The 10,070-nt window shown below is 35.0% G+C and overlaps 1 non-coding gene across 1 annotated transcript; it reads right to left on the reverse strand.

The window, feature by feature from the left end:
- Window positions 1-3,896: 3,896 nt before the first annotated feature.
- On the reverse strand, window positions 3,897-3,980 carry LOC116144666. Its single transcript, XR_004130294.1, has one exon. It is a non-coding gene; the product is annotated as a small nucleolar RNA U30 (small nucleolar RNA).
- Between the last annotated feature and the right edge of the window lie 6,090 nt (window positions 3,981-10,070).

Here is a 10,070-nt window from a genome sequence, read left to right on the forward strand (position 1 = left end):
ATTTCATGTTGATCGTTGTCTTATAAAGGATAAGAACACCAGAGATGTACTTCTTCAAGGTGTCCTAAAGGATGGCTTATATCAATTGGAAGCCTCTCTTCTTGCTGTGGTTTCATCTTCGGGTGTGTCTGCTCCAGCTGCTTCCTGTAATGTGGCTGCTTCTTCGACTCTTAATAATAGTTTTAGTCATAATAATAAGACCGCTGATATATTACATATGGTGTAGTCTGATGTAGTTGATAATTCAATAATGGTGTGGCATGCTAGATTGGGACATCCCCAAGAAAGAACTCTTAAGCATGTATTAAATAAACTTCATGTACCAAGAATGTCTGCCTATAATAAAACTTTTTGTGAAGCCTGCCAATTTGGCAAATTATCTTAGACTTCTTTTTCTTTGTCAAATTCTAAGACTTCTAGACCACTTGAACTGGTTTATTCAGATTTATGGGGCCCTGCACTAGTGTGTTCTTCAGAAGGATTCAAATATTATATGTTGTTTGTAGATGATTACAGTAGATACATGTGGATATATCCTTTGAAACTCAAGTCTGAAGCCTTTAAGGTGTTTACTAGTTTCCATGTTTTTGCTGAAAAACAATTAGATGCTACACGGAAGAATCTTCAAATTGATTGGGGAGGGAGTTCAGGTCTTTCACCTCATATCTGGAAACTCATGGCATAGGTTTTAGACACCCCTGCCGCTATTTACACCAGCAGAATGGGAAGGTGGAGAGAAGGCGTAGAACAATTATAGAGTTTGGTTTAACTCTGTTAGCTCATGCAGGAATGCCTTTATGTTTTTGGTGGCAATCTTTTAGCACAGCAGTGTTCATTGTTAACAAAATGCCTTCTGTTGCTCTTGAAGATATCTCACCATATCAGAAGTTGTTTGGTAAAGAACTTACATATACTGATCTTAGGGTCTTTGGTTGTTGTTGCTACCCATATATACGACCCTATCAAAAGCATAAGTTTTCTTATTACACTGAGCAATATGTGTTTATCAGGTATAGCCCAGCTCATAAGGGTTTTAAATGCTTGTCTTCCACAGGAAAGATATATATTGTTAAACAAGCTAAGTTCAACGAGACAATGTTTCCTTTTAAACATGATTTTAAGTGTGTGCAACTAAAAAATTTTGATCTTACAGCAGTATCTACAAATACCAGTTCTGAAGGGTTTTATTCATCGTGGAACCTTGCTCATTGTTTAGACTCCAATTGTGTTTTTGTTACTGATAATAATGTGTCTCCTACTGAAGAAGTTAACACAACTTTATTTGCTGCTGATGCTACTGATTTACCTTTACCTACTGGAAAACCAAGTGCTGGTTCATTATGTGTAGGGGATCCTTCGACAAAAGATTCAACTAAATCCATTAATACACCTACTACAATAGAAACTACACCAAGGGTTTTAATGAGGCCTGTTGTTGATTCTGTCTTACCCTTAATTACATAATCTGATGTGCCTAACTTCTCTTGTGATTCTATCTTAAATGCATCAGGTCCTTACACTGCTTCTGATCAACCTTCAACTCTAGAAATACACCTGGAGGTTATCTTACCCATCTCCCAGAATGATGCAACAATGTTAGTACCTACAACACACACCAATGCTATTACAAACTCTCATCCAATGCTCACCAGATCAAAAACCAGGAATAATTAGATTACAAGTCAAGCATTTCTGGCAACAACCTCCATCATATCTAAAACAAAAAATGTGTCTAAAGCTTTAACTAATTCAAAATGGAGACAAGCTATGAATGAAGAATTTGAAGCATTAAAAAGGAACAACACATGGGAGTTAGTTCCTCCCACTTCCGATATGAATATAGTAGGCTGCAAGTGGGTATTCAAAACCAAATTAAAATCAGATGGCACACTTCAGAAATACAAAGCTCGGTTAGTTGCAAAAGGTTTTCAACAAACACCAAGGGTTGATTATTTTGACACATTTTTCCCTGTGATCAAACTAGCTACTATCAGGATTATGTTTTCCTTGGCAGTTCATAATAGTTGGTAGATACAACAAATTGATATTAACAACACTTTCTTGAACGGAGACCTCATAGAGACTGTTTTCATGATGCAACCTGAGGGTTTTGGTGATAAGACTCATCCCAAGCATGTGTGCAAACTCAACAAAGCCTTGTATGGATTAAAGTACGTACCTCGGGCCTGGTTTGATAAACTGAAATCTGCACTTTTGACTTGGGGTTTTCAGTGTTCCACTTCAGATACAAGCCTATTTTTCTTCAAGAAAGATACTCAGGTAATATACTTACTTGTGTATGTTGATGATATTTTGATTACTAGAAATGATTCAGAGTTGATTGATCAAATTGTTACTGATTTGAATGGCTGTTTTGCACTCAAAACTTTAGAAGAGATAAGCTACTTTCTTGGGTTTGAAGTTTATAGGAATGAGACAGGTTTACTTCTCACTCAAACCAAATATGCTAAAGAATTATTGAGCAAAGCTGGTTTAACTGAATGTAAGCCATGTAATACCCCAATGGCCACAAGTATGAAATTGGGAAAAAAGGACAGTCCCCTCTTTGATCAACCTACGCTGTATAGAAGCTTAGTGGGGGGCCTTCAGTACTTAACACTCTCACGACCTGACTTGGCCTTTGCAGTCAACAGGTTAAGTCAGTTCCTTCAGTATCCTATGACTAATCAATGGACTGCATGCAAGAGAGTGCTCAGGTATATTAAAGGGATTGTTCAGCATGGATTATTTTTCCAAAAAAATACAAAATTTCTCTTAGAAGGATATGTTGATGCAGATTGGGCCAGCGATGTAAGCGAAAAGAGATCCACCTCTGGCTACAATATCTTTCTTGGAGGAAATCTAGTTCAATGAGGTTCTAGAAAGCAAAAAATTGTTTCACTTTGTTCAACAGAGGCTAAATATAGGGCCCTAAGTCAAGCTTCCATAGAATTAGTCTGGATTCAACATCTGTTTCAAGTGCTAGATTCTGTTAGAGTAGATGCCCTAGAGCCAATCAATTATTGTAGAATTGACTCTTTGTAATAATGTTCATTAATCAATAATAAAAGGCATTTTATTCTATATCGCGTAAATCATTATTATTGCAATATGTATTGATATATGTCCTTAGAATGGTAGAACCGTGACGAGGGTATCAAGTGTTTCAAATCTTGATAGTGAGAACCCTATGAGCACATATGGTGGCCATTCTAGAAACGTCCGTAGCCCNTGAACGGAGAGCAACATCGATAGATGGGGACTAACAGAAGCAGTGCTGCGGTTCAGACGCAGTTTACGGAGGTGGCAAGGCTATGCTGAAGTAAATGACTTGCGATTGCGAAATCCCCTTCTAGTTGTGGTGGCGCGTGATATGTAATTGAAATTAATATTTATTGTGTGTGTGTTGTTGGATTGATTTGTTAAGGATTTTGATGCCTCCGATCACGACGTCTTGTCAATGGCCGATGTTCGACAACCACTTTGTCGGCCAATTCTAATTTTGTATATAAAACTTATTTTAAAAAATAAACTTATTTTTCATTTTATATTTTTTCACATAGCTGATAATTTGAGTAATTTAAATTAAGATATTTTAAATAATTAAGGTTCTATATAATTTACTCAATTAATATTAGAAACTAAAAAAACAAACACAATTTTCTTTCTATTTAAAGAGATTTTAAATTAATTAAAAATTTTAAACTAAAAATAAAATAAAGAAGGTAGAACACGGATTTTCGTCTCAAAAATGGGAGGTAATTCATTCTCTACTTCGTGAAATGCTGCATCATCAACGCTACGATCTACCATCCATTCGAGTGTTAATGTTAAAAACAAAAAAAACAAAAAAAAAAAAAATGAATGAAAGAAGTTTGGGAAGAGGAAGAGAAGGTGCTCAGTATAATTTAGAATGGATAGAGAGATTATCTTCATGTTAATCTCAGATTAACGAGATTAATTACTCCTCCATCACCGCACCTTCTCTTCTCTTCTCTTCTCTACCAACAGATTTTGAGGAAAAGCAGATTCATTTCACCTAATACCTACAGGCTGCCGGTTGGGGTTTTGAGTGAGCTTTCGCCTTTATTTATAGCAAGAAGAGGGCTGTTTTACTTAGTTGCCCTCAACAATTTTCTAAATGGCTGTGTTGTCTTTTAGAATGAAACGCTGCGTTTTAAGGGCTTATGGTGAGCTACAGCTATATACAGTATTCTTCTTCACCTAACACTTGTCTACCTGCTCTGTCATTGCTTAGTAGGTTGAAGAAAAGATTGATCAAGTAATAAACCAAGTCCAGAGAATTTTATGTAAGACATTTTATCTGTAATCTAGACGGAAATACAAAGAATATAATATTCTTAAACTATAAACCAGGAATCAAGAATTACCTCCAGCCATTGAAACAAACTCACGAGCAGTATTTTGGATCTTCTAAGCTCTCAAGACACTCTATTGATGGTGTATTTTTTTGTATATTCGTGTTCTTGAGCTTAGGGACCAAAATAATATATTCATAACCAAGCTTCCATCAAGCTTTAATGGCTGCTTAATGGCTGCCATAAATCCCAAACGTTTGAAAACTGAAGCGTTTGAAAACTGAACAAAGGATGTGGACCATCAACTTTAAACTGATGAAAATCACGTTATTTACGTTACTCATGTAACGTAAGTTTTACATTTTAGACAACCAAATAGTAGACTTTTTCCCCGGTTTTTGGGCCAACTGCCTTTAACCAATGTATATTCTTCCTTTTTCAAAACCTCCCTTAACACAGAAGCAATATCAGTGGAATAATGATCAGTCTGCATGCAAAACTTGTATTCCTACTAATTCTATTCAGATAATAAGATTGAGTTAGTTGGTTTCTTCTTTCTTTAATTTATTCCAATATTTGAGTTGCAAATCCATGGTTGGTTCTAGTTATTCATCTAAATTATCTAGAACTTTATGACTTCACACTACAGAAGCTTCTGTGTTACTCATAAGAATGAATAAACAAATCCTTACAGGCAATACACTCAAGCAAAAGTTTGTAAGTAGACAAAAAATGGTAATCGTCCTTTGCTCAATTGATCATCACATAAGTAACTTTAGTTTGAAAGGTTGCTGAGATTACATCTATTTCCTTCCAGATTTGTCAAGTGCGAATGAAGGTACAGAAAATTTAATGGTTAGAATTTGTTTAAGCCATCGTATAACGCGTTGAATGACATTTTGAACAATTCATTCTTGCTTCTGAAGAAAAATCTGTCCGCTAACATTGCTTCTCTGCATAGAATAATCTTTCTCTAATGTATTTACATGCATATTTACGTTATGGTTGCCATCTTTAAACTGCAACTTGAAGATATTGAGGTATTGGTTTGTACTACTAGCACAAATTCTGCATTGGTCAAAACTATAACACTTGAATCTCCTGGTAGCACATTAATATGTACTTATAGTCAGGACTATCTCAAAAACATTTGTGACCCTAGACAAGAATTACTTTGGGACCCTTTTAATAATATAAGCATATATTAAAAAATTATTTCAAATTTATTTTTCTTATTTTGAGATGCAAAATCATTAATTAAAATTTTATATTCAACTTTAAAAACCAAATCTTTTTCAATTGATAATATAGTCAAATTATCTAATCTTTCTTGTGAGGGCGAGAGGTGGATGACGGGCTACCAGGGTCAGGTAAGTGAGGGGTTTTGGGGAGGGGCTTGAGGGGACGAAGATGGTGGTGTCGAGGAGGGTCAACGACAGTAGATACATGCTGGAAATGGCTATCACATTTAGTTGTATTTTTATTATTTTTGTTAATTTTTCAGAAATACAAAAAGACCACCAACACCCTTTTGTCCTTACTATTTAATTACCCCTCAACAAAATAAAAAAAATAGTCTAAAAGTTTAACAGTATGGTTAGAAACTATTTTTATAATGATCTCAGTGTAATGTTCTTGGTTTCGGGGTTTTAGATTAATTTTAAGAAAGAAATAGAAAACGAAGAATTGTAAAATTATATTTTAATGGGTAGCCAGGCAATAATGATTGCGGCATTCCTTTTCTCTGTTCAACTTGGGTCTCTATATTCTGCATGTAATCATTTTCAACCTTACATAGTTTTTTCCATTCTCCTAGAAGACAGAAGAGGATTCGTGGAGCGATCCTAAGAGAAGGACGAAATATGAGCCGTTAATCCTAACCAAATTCGTCAACCCACTTTTTGGTAAAGAAGAAACGAGAAGAAATGGACGACAAAATTGAATCGTCTTTTCTTTAGAAATTGGAAGGACAAATGAAGACATAGATTGCACTTTTTTCGAAAGTATTGTGCAGAAAACACTCCTCATGAGTCATGGCCATCCAGAGAGTTCTTCGATTTCACGCATAGTAACAGGATGATTACTCATTGACCAAGAAGGAAATTTTTTTACTTTACTACCATCACCCACATTCGCTTCAACAATGTCGGAACCCATACAAACCGCAGCTTTTTCCACCCATACAACCTCTCCTTCTTCAAACTCGGAATTCCCCCCATCACCCAATTTCATCAATCTCACTTGGGCAAACTCCTTTTTACAACTAGTCTCTCCCTTCAAACATTCATTTGAAATGTTTGTGCAAGGTGCAAGACCCGGGTGAGCAGAATTTTTTTTTTTTGGCCAAATGAGGTGCTGACGTGGCATGAAGAGGTGGCATCTTGGATGATGTGACAGGATGAGTCAGCAATAGTTTGATGAGGTGGAGATAAAGAAGATGAGGTAGATTGGTGAGGTGGCATGGTGCACGAAAAACCAAAGGATAAAGGTATTTAGTAAAAAAGAAATGAAGGAAAACAATCAAAATGCAAGGAAATCTTAATGGGTAGGAAGGAGGGAAAAGCCAAAATGAGAACACAACATAGTTTAATTAATTAATTAGAAGTTAAAATTGATGATTGATGCTGTTAAGTTATTAATTTGATTAGACACGCTCTATTATAAGGCACTGATGGTTATTTTAATTTTCAGTCTTGGTGTTTGCCTACGAATTGGTAGACTACTTTGTAGTGCATCTTATCATCACATATTTCATCGAGAAAATTCGTTATCGTATCGTGAAAGCTACAGTATTAAGCCATATTTACATTTCAAAATCCTGCATTGGTCAAATAAAGTCATAATCTTTTCAGTTATTTCCTTCACTTCGGTAAGTTTATTAATTTAGTATTCTGTTAACTTAAAAAAATATGGCTTAATTTCCCCTCTAATCCTTTACAATATTACATTTTTGTATGTCATCTTCATATTATCTAAGCGATATTATAGTCAACCTCCATTGTCAGCTGGCAAAGCTGTTGCACTAAGAGTCTCAGCAGATAGAGCTGCATTACTGCTGCAAGATTACGTCTTACCAAGAACCCTTCTGGATGATACTGGAAGCCACTATTACAGCAACTCTTACATTGAAGGAGATGTAAAGAAGAAACGAGAAGAAATGGGCGACAAAATTGAATCGTCTTTTCTTTAGAAATTACAAGGACAAATGAAGACATAGATTGCAGTTTTTTCTTAAGTATTGTGCAGAAAACATTCCTCATGACCATCTAGAGAGTTCTTCGATTTCACGCACAGTAACAGGATGATTACTCATTGACGAAGAAGGAAGTTTTTTTACTTCACTACCATCAGCCACATTTGCCTCAACAATTTCGGAATCCATACAAACGGCAGCTTTTTCCACCCATGCAATCTCTCCTTCAAACTCGGAATTCCCCCCATCACCCAATTTCATCAACCTCACTTGGACAAACTCCTTTTTAGAACTAGTCTCTCCCTTCAAACATTCATTTGAAATGTTGGTGCAAGAAGCAAGAGCCGGGTGAGCAGAATTTTTTTTTTTTTTTTTTGGCTAAATAAGGTGCTGAAGTGGCATGGAGGGTGACATCTCAGGTGATGTGACAGGATGAGTCAGCAATAGTTTGATGAGGTGGAGATAAAGAAGATCAGGTAGATTGGTGAGGTGGCATAGTGCATGAAAATCCAAAGGATAAAGATATTTGGTAAAAATGATTCGGCTTCCTTTGTTTTAGTTTTATCCCAAAAAAGTTAAACAGTAAAATCTCATTATCCCTAAAATATTATTTTATATTTTTTAATTTCTTTTCAACACCCCTAAATATTTTTTTTAGAAATTGCAAAGACACTCCGGCCATCCTCCGGCAGTGGTGGTCGACTGTCCGTATTTGAGGATAGATTAGGGGTATTTTTGTTAACTTTTAATGTTTTATTATAGGGGTATTTTGTAAATAAACAAACATAAGGGATATTTTATTAATTTGTAAATCCTACAGCGTAATACCCGCCCAATTCAACTTTTTTTTAATTTTTTTCAAAACTTTTTTCCCAAAAACGCAAAAATGTGAACCAACCGGAACCGAAATAAAGAAAATTATTGAGGAAACATGTTACTAACCAATCCAAAGCCACTGAGGATAAGAAAATTTAAGTAACCAATCAAAATGCGAGGAAATCTTAATGGATAGGAAGGAGGGAAAAGCCAAAATGAGACCACAACAGAGTTACAAACAGATAAAATATCAAACCAAAAGTAAACGAAACATTTGGTTTTGTTTGGATCAATAGAAAATACTAAGGAAGTTAATAAAACGAGTAATACTACACATACATTATTTTCATATAACATTATGTGGTAAGATATGATTGGCTAATTTAAAGTTAAAATTAAACTTTCACCCAATCACATTTTGCCACATAATATTGTATGAGAAATGTTGTATGGGAATGATGTATGTGTAGTATTATTCTAATAAAACTGATGACTTTTCAATTAATTAATTAGAAGTTAAAATTGATGATAGATGCCGTTAAGTTATTAATTTGATTAGACACCCTCCATTATAAGGCACTAATGGTTATTTTAATTTTCAGTGTCAGTGTTCGCCTTCAAATTGGTAGACTACGTTGTAATGCGTCTTATCATCACATACTTCACCGAAACAATTCGTTGTCGTATCGTGAAAGCTGTAGTATTGACGAGCATTCAGGAGGAACTACCAAAATGTTTTAAAATTGTTGCGGTCTACATGTCAAAATCCCGCCTTGGTCATATAAAAGTCATAATCTTTTCAGCTATTTCCTTCACTTTGGTAAGTTTGTTAATTTAGCATTAACTTAAAAAAATATGGCTTAATTTCCCCTCTAATCCTTTACATTATTACATTTTTGTATTTCATCTTCATATTGTCTAAGCCATATTATAGTCAACCTCCATATGTTTGGCAAAATAAAAAACCGCACGTTGGTATAAAAAAATTTGTACCTAATCCCCATGTTTGTTATATCTAAAGAAATCTATTAAATTTAGAAATAACTTTATACCCTTCAATATAAGTTTAACAACTTAAATATTACCCACAAATTCATCGATTTATACTTAAACTGAAATCTTTTCAAAATATTTAATAAAACATACAAATTTCAAAAACTAACAAAAAATGCCCCAAAATTCAAAACGCCAAATGCTATGTTCTGGCAGTACTCGAGGCCCAAATGGCCCTTGTGGCTAGAATGGCTTCCTTTGATCATTATAAGGCCTAGAATGGCCTCAGGATATATCACGAGGCAGGAAATGGCCTTCTAGGCACCGCTAATGGCTTTACGTTGCTATTGAGGCCATGTTAGGTTTTAATATTAAATAATAATTCTTTGAATTATAGAGGGCTTGACAAAATTGTCATTATAGAGTCCTACACTAACAGTTAAGAAGAAGAGAAGAAGTTTGGCAGGATTTGCAATGTGTCACAAGTCCAATTAGTAAAGCGTTTTTTAAGTACGATCCCCATGTGGACTACCATTCTTGTGGTTGGTTTGGTATTATCAAGAGGCAACACCTTTTTTCCTTAGCAGGGAAACAACATGCAGTCCTCAGAGTTTTCAATCTCTTTATTCGTAATTAAAAGTATATCATGCAGAATAGGCTCCTATCTGTTAAAGTTATTAATCCACTCAAAATGGATACCAAATGCTAAAAAGAAAATGGTTATACAAGTTGGAATTTGGGGTGGAATT

This window comes from Pistacia vera, unplaced genomic scaffold (assembly GCF_008641045.1).
Source record: "Pistacia vera cultivar Batoury unplaced genomic scaffold, PisVer_v2 Contig45, whole genome shotgun sequence".
Lineage (NCBI taxonomy): Eukaryota > Viridiplantae > Streptophyta > Magnoliopsida > Sapindales > Anacardiaceae > Pistacia > Pistacia vera.